Genomic DNA, 16,121 nt, shown 5'->3' with positions numbered 1-16,121 from the left:
TTCTTCACGAACAGAAACCTCCAAGGGATTCTTCTCCTCCAAATGCTCGAATCATAACGTCATCCTCCATGCACGGCCACATTCGCGCACTACTCTGCTTCTGATTTGTGTTAGGTTGGATGAATGGATTTGGGTATTTCGCTACATCCGTGGCTCGAGGGTGATGAATGATGCGGGTAGAAAAGTGGGTTTGGAGTGTTGCAATCGTGAAGGTGAAAGTGCGCGAAGGGTCTTAGGTGGTGCCAAACTAGGATGAAGACTTGTGGGATAAAACCTGATCTGTGTGTGCGTGCGTGTTGAGTTTGGCCTCTGTTTTTTTTTTAATTTTGGTTTTTTATACAAGTGAACTATGAGGATGTGGGTGAACAAACGCAGATGAAAATGCAGGGGCTGAAGATGAAGGTTCGCAATGATAAAGACGAATGGTTGGGACTTGAATGAAGATGCTGGAGTTTGGGGGAATGAATTAAGTCGAATGAAAGTTTACTGGTTGGTGTGTATATACAGATCGTGTTTGGTGGAGAGAATGAGCTGAGAATATTTGTTGATGAGATGTGAACAACTATGAGCGTAGGGAGTAAACAAGATAATAGCAGGGAATAAAAGCGCTCACTTCAAATCGCATTCAACCCAAGTTCAACGCATACATTCACAGGCATCGTAAGCATCTTTATTGAACAAAAGCTAATGAAGTTAAGCAACTAAGGACACTTACCTTGAAGACAAAATCCACTGTACCCCACTACGGCTCCATTCCCTTCTTCTCCTGGCCTTGGCGCACTTCCTTCTCCTCCTTCTGTTCTCTCCGTTCCCTTATGCTCTCATCCTCTTTTTCTTTTTTGTTCTCTCACCATGTGTGCTTTTCTGATACTTGGAAGTTGTGTGTGTAGGTGGAGGAGAGTAGACTTTGGGTTGTTGTTCAGTGTGTTGTTCAGTGTGAGTAAGTGTTGGGCCTTCCAGGAAAGATAAAGGAAAACGTGTTATAGGAGAGAAAAATTCCTTGTTGGCGGTTGCGTGTTGATCATTGAGGGAATCCACAAGAACGACAGTTTTTTGATTAAAACAAAGGAGATGTATGAAGGTTAATGCATGAAACCGTGTGTTGATGCATGAAACCAACGTGGAGAGATGATGGTGTAAGAAAGAGTTGCAGCCAGTAGGTTGTGCTGGTGCAGGAGAAAAAAGAGCCTTTTTTGCATGGTTTAGAAAATAAGTTGAGGGAGAAAACATGTGACACGTGGCAACGTGGAAGCGTGTGATTGGGAGAATTTTAGAATGCAAAGAGAGAAAGGTGGGTGTGAGAATGAGAAACGTAAATTAGTCTAAAAAAAAGTGTAAAAACGAAATAAGATGATGTAAATATGGTAGAAACTTGTTAGGCTTTTGAATGAAATGAAAACAAGGTGAGTAAAAGAAAACGAATGGTGCAGGTACATAAAAAAGGATTTAGGTTGTTAAGAAAATGAAAATGGATATGCATTAAAAAAAAGGAAAACTTTTCTTTTTAGTCTTAAATATATATTTGGTCTCTATTTTTGTTGATTTTATTCAATTTGGTTACTATTTTCGTTTTATGTTCAATTAGGTCCTTATTTTCGTCAAATTGTGGTCAATTTGGTTATTTTCACTAACGGTGTTTAAATAGTTAACGTTTTTTAACAGTACATGCCACATGTTAGCTCCTGGTTTTTTTTTATTTTTTTTTTATTTTTTTTTATTTTTTTGATTTTTTTTTTAACTTTTTTAATTTCAAAAAAATGATCCACGTGTCAAGTCACAATTGTGCCATGTGTCAATGCTAGTGGCACGTGTCAGTTTGTGGTAGTATTATTTTTTTGTTCAATTTAGTCTCTATATTCGTTATTTTTATTCAATTTAGTCCCAATTTTTATTAAAATAAATCAATTTTGTCCTTTTCAAATTGACACTAAATTTAATATCTTTTATACAAATTATATTAATCTTTTTTCTAAAATTGACCTTTAAATTTATTATTTTTTAAATTCAATTATAATTTATTAAATTTAATTATAAATTGAATAAATTCTTATATTTAATTTCTAAATAGAATATAATTATTTAAAATATTATAAGAATATAATTATTAATTTTTTTCTAATATTTATATTCTAAAATATTTTTAAATTGATATATAAAAATATTTTAAATATTCAAAATATTTTAGAAAAATAAACTAATATTTGTAAAATTAACATTTACATATAAAATATTTTAAATTTTAATATCTAAAATGCAATAAAAATATTAAATATTTTAAATTTAAATGTAAATTTTACAAATGTTAATATATATTTTTAAAATTTTAATAATTATATTTTAATTATATTTAAATAATTATATTCTATTTAACAATTGAATCTAAAAATTATATTCAATTAATAATTAAATATTATAATTTATAATTAAATTTAAAAAATAAGTAATAATAATGTCAATTTTAAAAATTAAATGGTTTTATTTTAACAAAATTTGGGACTAAATTAAACAAAAATAACAAATATAGGGACTGAATTGAACAAAAATAACGAATATAGGGACTAAATTGAACAAAAAAAATAACACTACCAGAAACTGACACGTGGCACAATTGGGACTTAACACGTGGACACTTTTTTTGAAATTAAAAAAATTAAAAAAAATTAAAAAAAAATTAAAAAAATTAAAAAAATAGGAGTTGACACATGACATGTACTGTTCAAAAACGTTAACTATTTAAACACCGTTAGTAAAAAGGATCAAATTGGTCACAATTTGACGAAAATGAGGACCTAATTGAACATAAAACGAAAATAGGGACCAAATTGAATAAAATCAACAAAAATAGGGACCAAATGTATATTTAAGCCTTCTTTTTAAAACAAACGACTAAATAAAAAAAGAATAAGATAAAAATAAGCTAAAATGAAAAAAAGTACAATAAAACATATTAAACCCAAAGATTATAAAATAAAACTAAGCAAAAATAAAAATGAAACCAAATAAAGAGAAATAATAAAATAAAATAAGACAAAAATTCAAAATAAAATTAAAAAAAGAAGGTTAAAATAATATAAGATAATAACAATAATAATAGTAATAAAATAAAATAAAATAGAAACTATAAAATAAAAGTAAAACGAATTTGAAACAAAAACAAAACAAAAAGAAGATGAAAATAAAGTTGAAATAAGATAAAAAGTAAAAAAAGAAATATTTATTTATGCTCAATTAAATATTCATTTTTTCTATTTTTTCTTCTCTTAATTATTACGAAAAAAATTTCTTACCCGGACGAAATTGGGTGTTGACAAGCTTCTTTCCTCATGCTTCCGCGTTCAACAACATCCATGCATCCTCCATTCTTCACACAAGTTTCAATGGAGACAAGAAGAAGCCATCAAGTTTACAAGTCGAGCTTATAGGACGCATTTACGAGTCATGTTTACATGTCGATTTTATAAGCCGAGTTTACGGGCGAGTTTGTCAATAGAGTTTATGGGGCAAAGTTTATGGGGGACGCACTTACGAGTCGTGTTTACGTGTCAATTTTATGGATCGAGTTTACATGGGTAAGTTTATAGGTGCACATTTTTTAGTCTTGTTAACCAGTCGAATTTACAGGTTGATTTTATGGGTCGAGTTTTTGGGTTAAGTTTACGAGTCATTTTTTTCGGTCGAGTTAAGGTTCGAGTTTGCGGGTTGAGTCTACAAGTCAAGTTTAAGGGTCGAATTTATAGGTTGTGTTTACGGGATGCGTTTATGGGTCAGGTGTATGGGCCAAGTTTATAGGTCGAGTTTGTGGGTAATATGTATGGGTCGAGTTTACGGAACTAGTTTACAGATCAAGTTAACTTGTTGTATTTATGGGTCGAATTTATAGGTCGAGTTTATGAATTGAGTTTATAAGGGATGTGTTTATAATGGAGATTCCGGGCCAACTTTGTGGGTCAAGTTGACGGGTTGAGTTTACGGATCAAGTTTAGGGGTCGAGTTTTTTGGTCATGTTTACGAATCATGTTTGAGTGTCACGTTTGCTGGTCGAGTTTAAGGATCAAGTTAGCTAGTTGTGCTTACGGGTCGAGTTTACAGGTCTAGTTTATGGGTTGAATTTATGGGTCGAGTTTACAGGTCATGTTTATGGGTCGAGTTCAAGGGTTGTGTTTATATGTCGAGTTTAGGGGTCGTGTTTATGGGTCGAGTTTAGGGGCCAAGTTTATGGATTGAGTTTACTGGTCGAGTTTATAAGTTCAGATTACTGGTCGTGTTTACAGGTCCTGTTTATAGGTCGAGTTTACGACTCAAGTTTACGGGTCGATTTTGTGGGTCATGTTTACAGGTCGTATTTACGGTTCAAGTTTACTATTTGACTTTAAAGGTCGAATTTACCTATCGAGTTTACCATCCGAGTTTACTAGTCGAGCTTGACTTTTGAATTTAGGAGTCGAGTTTACAGGTTGTGTTTATGGGTTAAGTGTACAAGTCGAATTTACGTGTGAAATTTCCAGGTCATGTTTACATGTCTTATTTATGGGTCGATTTTATCGATGGAGTTTATGGGTCAAGTTCATGAGGGACAAGTTTTTGAGTTGTGTTTACGAGGTGAGTTTATGTGACGCCCCAACTACTATATTGAATAATTATTATTTTGAGTTTTGTTTACTTGCATGGGTATTTTGAGTGAAAACACAAGCCAAAACACTTGAGTGAATTTTGGTGAGAAAATATGCATTTAACTTGAGTGTTTCTCTTTCATATTTGATTATCTTGTAAACTCAAAAGATTAACTCATGTGTGAAAAACAGAATTTTATCCATTTGTTTGTGCATGACATGATTTCTAGAAGATTGATCTGTTTCCATTTGTATTCATTTCTTTAATCCACTGAAAATATGGAATAAAAGACCTCAGAATAAAGTTTTGAAATTGTTCAATTTTGCCCAGGAGTGCAAAAGGATAAGTGTGGGTGTGTGATGAGTTCAAATTTTTGCCCTCATTTAATATTTAAATTTGGGGATTTAATTGAATTTTTTGTGCTTAAAGATTGATTTAATTAGGATTTGTAATTATTGGATTTATTGAGTAAGTTTGGTAAAAGTGGCGTAAAAATTGATTTTAGTTGCATAAAATATTATTGGATATTCTAACGTTTGTTAAATGCACCCCCAGATTTTATTTGCACACTCCTTCTAAAGTGGACCACCAAAAACCTATTATGCACCCCCTGTTTTCACTAAGTTGCACCCCTCCTACCACTTAAACTCCACTTAACCAGATCATGCCATGTGGCAATCCCCACCTAATAAAATTAGCCAAGCATAAGCTGACACGTGTCATAATCCTCCACTCACCAAATTGACCTATCAAATCTTGCCACGTCACCATCTCCCAAAATGAAACCCTAACCCTAATTTTCTCCACTCCTTCCATCACCATGGCAGCCGCCGCTGCCAATCTTGCCGGCCACCGTGACGCATCACCAACCTGCAGCAGCTTCACGCCATCTCGTCGCCGGCCACCATCCATGGAAGCCACCGCGAGTTCTTCTTCCCGCGAGCGTTCAGCCACCTCTGCAGCTCTCCGTCGCACCATGACCCACCATTGTCGGCGACGCACCAGTCACGACAGCCACCATCAACACCACCGCACCTCTTCGTTCGCACAACAACAGCCACCGTGACGCGCCACCTCCATCGCGACCATCTTCTCTGCGAGCGAGAGCGAACCAGATGCAGAGGTTCCGTGCAGCAGCAGCCACAACACCGCCATCTTCTCACCACCGTCATCCATTGAAGCCGCTGGACCACCACAGTTTCTGCACCGCAGTTTCGTCATCACCGTTCACGCTGCAGTATCACACCGCGCCGGCTACCATCTCCGCAGCAACATCCTTGCAACTTCGAACCATTCTCCGCAACGCTTCACACATCCACGATCAACACCTTCGCATCACCAACCTCGCGAATCTACGACCACCGCGCCTCTAAGCACCTTGCAGCACCACGAAACCGCGTCGGAGCAGCCATGTCGGAGCAACCACCATTCGCCGGAGCAGCCGCCATTGCAGCAGCCGCAAGCCTCCATGAAACCCTAAACGCAGCAAACCCTAGTCTGGAGAGAGAAATTGCACTCTGCGCCACGTGTCAGGCTGCTATTGGACAGTCAAACTGGTCAACTGGTCAACACTGGTCAACTGGCCAAAGTCAGCCGTCAACTCTGGTCAAAACTGCAAAAATGATTAAATAAGAGGGGCAGAATTAGAAATTGGACAGAAATTAAGTTGCTAATTAATTAAATAAAAATAAAAGATTTTAGCAACTGACAGATAAAGTCCAAAGTCCAGTTGAAGCCTATATAAAGAGACTTAAGGGAGCAGAAATGACGGACAACTTAGAGACTTAGAACTCTCTGGTTTTGGCAGATACCGTCTCCACCACATCTCTCATTCTTTCTTTTATTTCCTTTCCTTCATATCATCATGTATTCCATCAAAGCCATGGAGGGCTAAGCTTTCAGGGTTGATTCCACTGTAATTTCTTAACTAGATTCTGAGGTTAGATGAATTTATGTGTTTGTTATTTTGATTATTGTTGTGGTTTTTTTTGTTTATCTATGTCCTTTGCTTCTTAATCGAATAGAAAATAATGATTTTAAATCTACATGCATGCTAATCATATGAGTTAAAAGGTTTTTAAATTAAATTGAGAATTTACTTTGATTTTATTTAGAAACTTTCATTTGATTAAATAAGTTTTTGACAATAATTGAGACTTTACTTTGATTAGAGGTAATTACTTTAACTAAAATTAGTCAAGACTTTACTTTGATTAATTAAATTTTCTATTTGGTGAAGAAACAAAGGAATAGACATGATAGGCATAGTAAAATTAATTGAGACTGTACTTTGATTGAATTTACTATGGACAATCTAACAATTCTGACTTTTAATTGAGACTTTACTTTGATTAAAAGTGAGAATACCAATAAATGAATTGAGTCTTTACATTGATTGATTTGTAAATCAACAAGAATAATTAATTTAACAATAATCTCTAGATAACCAATGAAGAATCTTATTTAGAAAAAGCAGTGGAATTGACCTATTTACTATTACTATGTTTACAATCTTCCGTGTCATTTTCTTTGCATATCTAAACCCCCTATTTTTATAGTTGCTAGTTTTAATTGCATTTTTAAGAATCAAATATATGAGATCAATTCCGTATTCGTTGTGAGACGACTCAGGTTATCTTAACCCTAACTATTTTGTTCACTACTAACTGGCAATACTGAAGTTGTTAAAGCAGTGGTAATTTGATCGCCTAACGACAGCGATATCAATTATTCACGAGTCAATCTTCAGAAGATCCACCATAATATCCGAACAACTCTCATTGAGTAGGTTCCCCTTTTACTCATGCAATAAGTACATATGAAAGAAAAATATGAAAAGAGTGAGGTCTTTATAAGCCTTAAGTATCAATCTTAATAAACTCAACAAACAATACAGAGACTAGGGGCTTAGAATTGGACCTGCAGCCACAAAACTTGATCTCGTTTTACCAGACATATGGATCCATATTCCACTTTTAATTATCCATTGTGAACATCAAAAGTTACTTTGGGAAGTGATTAGGTAGTCAAATATTTCTCATAAAAACATTGGTACAATCATAATTATTTCTTTCTCGAGAATATTAGCCATTTATAGGCACATAAAAGAGATATATACTCATTTATAGGCAGGTATCGAATAGTCCCAAGTTTTGCCTATGAATATCCTAGTCCAGTCCGTTATTCTAAACTATCCAGATATTCACCTACTTGGTAAAACTTCCTTAGACACCACCATGGTCCATGTCTTTCATCCTGCAGTGTACCAAATTATAACTTCCCAAATACAAATACTCTGACACTAGCTCAATCTCAACTTATTGAATCCAGACTTAACACTTACTTAACTGACATACTCTTGGACATTTTTAAAGGTCATAAAATTTGATGACTATCAAATTATGTCATTGTATAAACTATACACAAAGAATATAAAATAACAATAAAATATACATGTAATTTTCTTCTATCCAAGCTCACTAAATAAAATAATATTTTTTTTACTATTTTTTTAACATTTTTTTAATTATAAAATAATGATAAAATAAGAATGAAAGCAAGAACTTTAAATAAATAACTGAATAAGGATTAGAATGTTATAAATAAATATAATAACCAAAATATAAATTAAACAAGACCAGTGCAAAACTGGAGATATATTAAATGAAAGAAATAAATAGGACCCGTGCATAACTAGAGATAAAAGAAATGAAATAAATAAAAAGGATCAGTTCATAACTGGAGATAAATTAAATAAAATAAATAAATAAACTAGTGCGTAACTGAAGATAAATTAAATAAAATGAATAAGCATGACCAGTACATAACTGAAGATAAATTAAATAAAATAAATAAACATGACCCATACATAACTAGAGATAAATAAAATAAAATAAGGGAACAGGATCAGTACATAACTGGAGATAAATAAAATAAAATAAATAAATAGGACCAATGGATAACTGGAGATAAATTAAAAAAAATAAACAGAACCAGTGCATAACTAGAGATAAATTAAATAAAATGAATAAATAGGATCACTACATAACTAGAGAAAAATTAAATAAAGGCTTAAATATACATTTGGTCCTATTTTTCGTTGTTTTTCTTCAATTTGGTTCTCATTTTCCTCATATTTTAGTCAATTTGGTCCTTTTCATAAACGGTGTTTAAATATTTAACGTTTTTGAACAGTACATGCCACGTGTCATTACCTGATTTTTTTGGATTTTTTTTTAATTTTTTTTAATTTTTTTAATTTGTTTTTATTTTTTAAAATTTAAAAAAATGAAATTTTTTTAATTTCAAAAAAAAAAAATTCACGTGTCAAGTCATAATTGTGTCATGTGTCAATGTTAGTGCCATGTGTCAGTTTGTAGTAGTATTATTTTTTTTGTTCAATTTAATTCCTATATTCGTTATTTTTGTTCAATTTAGTCTCATTTTAGTTAAAATAAATCACTTTTGTCCCTTTCAAATTGATACCAAATTTAATATCTTTTACAAATTATATTAATATTTTTTCAAAAATTGACATTTGAATTTATTATTTTTTAAAATCAATTATAAATTCTTAAATTTAATTATAAATTGAATAAAATTCTTATATTTAATTGCTAAATAGAATATAATTATTTAAAATATTATAATAATATAATTATTAATTTTTTTTTTAATATTTATATTCTAAAATACGTTTAAAACTGATATTTAAAAAATTTTAAATATTCAAAATATTTTAGAAAAGTAAACTTATGTTTGTAAAATTAACATTTAAATATAAAATATTTTAGATTTTAATATCTAAAATGCAATAAAAATATTAAATATTTTAGATTTAAATGTCAATTTTGTAATATATATTTTTAAAATTTTAATAATTATATTTTAATAATATTTAAATAATTATATTCTATTTAACAATTGAATCTAAGAATTATATTCAATTTATAATTAAATATAATAATTTATAATTGAATTTAAAAAATAACTAATAATAATGTCAATTTTAAAAATTAAATTGTTCCATTTTAAAAAAATTTGGGACTAAATTAAAAAAAAAAATTCAATATAGGGACTAAATTAAACAAAACGTTAACTATTTAAACATCGTTGGTGAAAAGGATCAAATTGACCAAAATTTGACGAAAATGAGGATCTAATTGAACACAAAACAAAAATGAGGACTGAATTGAATAAAAAACAAAAAAAGTAAGGATCAAATGTATATTTAAGCCTTGAATAAAATAAATAAATAAGACTAGTGCATAATTGGAGATGAATTAAATAGACAGCATTAATGCATAACGTAAGATAAATTAAATAAAATAAAGGAACATGACTTCTGCATAATTGGAGATAAATTAAATAAAATAAAGCTGAAGACAAATTAAATAAATATAATAGGATAATAAATGAAAATAAGTTAAATGAAAGCAAATAGAATAATATATGATTCAAAATAAATAAAAGATTAATTTAACACCCATGATGATGAAGGATTGACCCCAACCAAGGATGGAGGCACATGCTTAAGAAGACTAAGCATGTTTAGAAAGGAAGTTCACTAATCCTTCATCCCTTTCATTTGTGTTTGTTATTTTTGATTCCCAAAGTTGACTTAGTTGAATAAACTTTAGTTTACTTGTTGACCTTTGACTAGGTTTGACTTATTGACTATAGTTGACTTGACTTAAGTCAATATGCTAATTTATGTTTACTTGCTTTCTAGGTTAATTAGGAGTAAGAAAGCAATGCTAGGTGGCGCATGGTGATTGGGGAGCATAAATGATGTGGAAGAGAGAGTAAAGCAAAGCATAGAGCATAAAGTAAAAGGCATGAAGCAAGTGTACCTATGTACCTTTGGTCTCTTTTGTTTTTAGCACACTTTGACCACTTTTTGGAGACATATGAGACACATTCTTTGTCTCCTTTTGTGTTAGAACGAAATTAGCCTTGCATACACCATAGTTAGCTCTTTTGTCTCTCATTTTTTGTAACCTTATTTGACCTAGTTTCTAGAAGCTAGGGTTAGGTTTTTGTAAAGGCATCCTTAGGTATCTTTTATTTGCATAGAGGACCCTAAACTCTTCTATATAAGGGGTGCTCCTAGACATGTAAAAGGGTTGAACATTTTGAAGTAAAAACACTCTTGTGTCTCAACCATTTGTGAGAGTTTTCTCTCTTGGGAGTGAATACTTTTAAGCCTTATCTTGCATAGCAAGTAGCGGCACACACCCACTCATCTTCAAGGTTGTCATGGCTTCTAGCCTACCCTTGTAGTGGCGTGATTCTCACATTTTTACCATTTCTTTCCTTTCCATTTTATGTTTTCTTCTTCCTTTAATTGTTCTTGGTTTTCTATGGTTTATGTGCCTCTATTTCCTTTTTGTTTTGAATCAATCCATCATCTTCTTCTCTTGAGCTTTGTGAAAAGAACCTTCACATCTAGATAGCTTGCTATCTTAATGTCCAGTGGGGATTTCACTTAGCTTTCTTAATCAACTCACACCATATTCAATAATCTTAAAAAGGAACAAGATAATCCTTCATATCTAGAGCTTAGGTTATCTTGAATATGGTGTTTTTCATGTGCTAATCTTGTCTTGTTGTAGCTATCTTGGTATGGTTCAAATCCACATCCATGACACACAAAAACAATGTTGGCAGAAAACTTGACGATATTAAAACATTAAAGTGCACCAGCTCGGCGGTCCAATAATTACGTTTTTGGTGTCAAAGGAAAGCTCTTTGAGTCTAGTTTCTAGAAGAAAAAAAACAACCAACGCATTTGGAGTTTTGTGGACAAAGTTATGATCAAATTAGTGAGCAAAGGTCAAATCTGCCAAGAATACGTGAATCAGCGTTTTCAGGTTTTGTTGTGGCAGTTTGGCTATGGTTTTTGCACCTCTTTAAGTTCCTAAATGTGGTTGGATAACATCTCTTTGGATGCTTAGTCTTTGAGCCTCAAATCCATGAGTTTAAATGCATGATAGCTACATGTTTGTGTCTTTGTGTATGTCATGTTGAGTCTTTAAATGTGTCTAACTTTTGCTTGAGTCATATGTCATATGTTAACTTGAAGTTTTCTTATTCTTGTTTTTCCAAGTATTTGAATCTTGCTTTCACTTTATGTCTTGCTTGATGTATGCTCCATGAAATTGATTTTGGCCTAAAACTTGAGGAACTAAGTGTCCAAGCCACCTAAAACTCTTTCTCACCATTTTATGAAACTAGTTGTGAAAGAAGAAAATTTTGTACCAATTTTTGCCTAAAAATCGAGAGCAACCTTGCTCCTTGGTGAACTAAAAGTGTGTTTTTGACTAGGTGTTATGCTACTAGTTTTCATACTTGAGAATTGGGTGATATTGGATAATTAGTTCCATGCTTTAACTTGGTTATGATCTTTCTTGGTGTGTGCATGATTTAAGACTTGAAGATGCTTATCAAGTACTTTCCATAGAGTCTTTAAAATGTGTTTTTCTTGTTTTAGTCTTGTTAAAACTTTTGTCTCAAACTTTTCTTCTTTAGAGTTTAGCTTTCCTTGTTTTTGTGTTTTTCTTGCTTGTCACTAGGCGTTCTTTGTTTTGTCTTACTAGTTTTATTTTCTTGAAACTCTTGAGGTGTTGTGGCTGAATCACTTGTCTTGCATTTGAAAGGTTTTGCACAAGTTTTTAAAAGTGTTTTCTTCAATCCTTTGGTGGATTTTGAGTGCTAGCCTTGCCTTGTTACTTTGGGAGTGTGATCTAAACACTTGGGTTGCATTTTGGGTTGGAATTGGTTTGGTTTTTCATGTTGTCTAACCCCTAATTCATTTATTTTGTCTTGGCTTTGAGTGTTTTGTTGTAGGAATCATGGCAAGTTTATCAAATGCACCTACTCCAAACAAAAACAATACATTGATGATATTGCTTCGGGATTTAGAGTTGTCTAGGAAGGAGTCTTTTGAACAATTGAGAAAAGAAAAGGATCAAAGTGACCTAAGAATCCAAGAGCACATTCAAAGGCTTGAAGCTAAAGAGCAAGAAAGAGAGGCTAGGAAAAGAGTGCATTCTAGGCGCAACCCATCACAAGAGAAGCAAACTCCAAAGATTCCCAAGTTCAAAGGAGAAAATGACCCAAACATCTACATTGAGTGGGAACAAAAAGTGGACCAAATATTTAATATTCATTTAGTTAGTGATCAAGAGCAATTAGATTTAGTAGTTTTAGAATTTGAAGATTATGCCATGACATGGTGGCATCAATTGTGTATGGACAATATTAACCAAGAGCCACTCGCGGCCTCTTGGATGGACATTAAGACCTTGATGCGCGCTAGATTTGTTCCTTCCTACTATAGGAGGGAGACTCTTTTAAAGCTCCAAAGACTTCAACAAGGGTCCATGTGTGTGAATGAATATTTTAAAATGATGGAGTTCATGCTTCTCAAAGTAGGACTCCAATTTGAAAATGAAGAGGAAAAGGTAGCTAGATTTGTGAGTGGGTTAAGGAGGGGCATACAAGATTTAGTAGAGTTATATGAGTACTCCTCTATTGACAAAGTTTTACATTTGGCCATTAAAGTTGAAACTCAATTGCAAAAGAAAAAAGAGGCCAAGAGGAGTGGTTCATACAATGACTACTATTCTAGTACTTGGAAAGATAAAGAAAGAAAACATGATAAATTACCACTCAAGAGTTCCCAAGACCCACCTCCTAGGACTAATTCATCTAGGCCTTCTAATGAAACTCCTAATTCTTCTCAAGGTACAAGGACAAGTTCTATAAAATGTTTTAAGTGTTTGGGATATGGGCACAAAGCTTCAAATTGTCCTACCAAAAGAACCATGGCCTTAAACCTTAAAAGAGAAGTAAAGAGTGAACATTCTTCTCCCCCTTCCCCCAAAAGTACTTCTTCCCACACTTCTTCTTCAAGTGAAAGGATTAAACCCCTTGAAGGTGGATTGTTAATGATAAGGCACCAACTAAGACAAGTTTCCAAGGAACTTGACCCTTCTCAAAGACAAAACATTTTTCATTCAAGGTGCCATATCAATGACAAACTATGTCCCTCCTCATAGATAATGGAAGTTGTGTAAATGTGGCTAGCACAAGGGTTGTGGACAAGCTTGGCTTGAAAACTATCCCTCATGCCAAGCCCTACAAGCTATCATGGCTTAAGGAAGAAGACATTAAAGTAACTCAACAAGTCCTCATTAACTTTTCAATTGGAAATTTTAAAGATGAGGTGTTATGTGATGTTGTGCCTATGGAAGCAACTCATATTTTGCTAGGTAGGCCATGGCAATTTGATAGAAAAGTCTTTTATGATGGCCATGCTAACACCTATGCTTTCTCCTTCCAAGGCAAGAAGTTCACGCTCCTACCTCTCTCACCCAATCAAGCAAATGAGGACCAAAATAAAGTGAAAGATAAGAGAAAAGATGAAAAAGAAAAAGAGCAAGTTACCTCCAAAGTGTTACTTGCCTCCAAAAAAATATTTCCAAAGCAAGATGGACATCACCATTCTTCCTTCTCTTCCAAGGTTCAAAAGGAAGACCCAATGCGCAAGCATGAGAGGAAGAATGGTCTAGAAAAGGGGGATGGCCTAACCAAAGCTAGGGGTAATACCCTTAGAAAGGATGGAACAAGAGTTCATAAAAGGGAGGTGCAAATCCTCCCCCAAATCAAGTCAAGCTCCATCTACAAAGGCATAAAGAATTTGTGGTCAAATTCTCTCCAAGGAGGGGAGGATGATGAAAGATTGACCCCAACCAAGGATGGAGGCACATGCTTAGGAAGACTAAGCATGTTTAGAAAGGAAGTTCACTAATCCTTCATTCCTTTCATTTGTGTTTGTTATTTTTGATTCCCAAAGTTGACTTAGTTGAATCAACTTTAGTTGACTTGTTGACCTTTGACTAGGTTTGACTTGTTGACAATAGTTGACTTGACTTAAGCCAACATGTTAATCTATGTTTATTTGTTTTGTAGGTTAATTAGGAGTAAGAAAGCAATGCTGGGTGGCACATGGTGATTAGGGAGCATAAATGATATGGAAGAGAGAGTAAAGCAAAGGCATAAAGCATAAAGTAAAAGGCATGAAGCAAGTGTACCTATGTACCTTTGGTCTCCTTTGTTTTTGGCACACTTTGGCCACTTTTTGAAGACATATGAGACACATTCTTTATCTCCTTTTGTGCTAGAACGAAATTAGCCTTGCATACACCATAGTTAGCTCTTTTGTCTCTCATTTTTTGTAACCTTATTTGACCTAGTTTCTAGAAGCTAGGGTTAGGTTTTTGTAGAGACATCCTTAGGTATCTTTTATTTGCATAGAGGACCCTAAACTCTTCTATATAAGGGATGCTCCTAGACATGTAAAATGATTGAACATTTTGAAGTAAAAACACTCTTGTGTCTCAACCATTTGTGAGAGTTTCCTCCCTTGGGAGTGAATACTTTTAAGCCTTATCTTGCATAGCAAGTGGCGGCACACACCCACTCATCTTCAAGGTTGTCATGGCTTCTAGCCTAAGGATGGGGAAACATATGACACAATGCAATCAAGAGACATAGACATAGTAAATGTGCCATTACAAAATGAAAATCCAATGATAGATATGATAAATGATGTATTTGGGATGAATAGAAACAATGAGGTGGATTATGATGCATATGAAGGACCTTCCGAATTTGTAGAAACCATGCCAAATGAAGAATGTGATGCTTAGAGATTGTAACCAAGAGTTGTACGAAGGATGTGAAAAGTACTCAAAGTTGTCTTTTCTATTAAGGTTGTATCATATAAAATGTTTGTTTGGTATGACTAACAAGGCTATGATGATGATTTTAGAGTTATTAACAAATGCATTTGAATATGGAAAATTTCCTACTTCATTTTATGAGGCAAAGAAGGTGATACAAAAGCTTAATAAACTCAATCATTGTCGATGAAAATTAATTATAGTAAAATTATAAAAAATATTTGTATTTAATTTTATAATTATAATAATAACAATAATTATAATTTTACTATTTTAATTATCATAAAAGAAAGTAAATACAATGTGTAACATCCCAATTTTAGCATCTTTAAACTAATAAAATAGGATGTTCCACCTTAGCATTCAAAATAGATAAACAAATGTATAAAGTATATTAATACAGTCTTACAAATGATCGAACTATATAAATATATCAATTATACATACCAAATATTTTTAACTTTGAACAAGCTAACAACTTACAACAGCTTCTCACTGAGACCTCCTTCCAACCTAAAAGATGGCTCCTCAACCTTTGGTGCCTCTAAAACTGCAACTACCACTGCTCCCACCGAATAGGTGATCATCGCAAAAGGAAAACAAACAACACAAGACAAAAACACAAAAGAAGGGTAAGCTAATGAATTTTAAAGAATTTTCTCAAACGATATAATATTGATATATATATATATATATATATATAACAACTACAAACAAGCAGATATTCACATACATATATTTATAGACTACGACTCAACTAAT

This window comes from Vigna unguiculata, chromosome 7 (genome assembly GCF_037176805.1).
Source record: "Vigna unguiculata cultivar grain cowpea cultivar isolate G323 ecotype 2 chromosome 7, ASM3717680v1, whole genome shotgun sequence".
In the NCBI taxonomy this organism is placed as follows: Eukaryota; Viridiplantae; Streptophyta; class Magnoliopsida; order Fabales; family Fabaceae; genus Vigna; species Vigna unguiculata.
The sequence above is the reverse complement of the archived record's forward strand: the minus strand, read 5'-3'. Positions refer to the sequence as shown.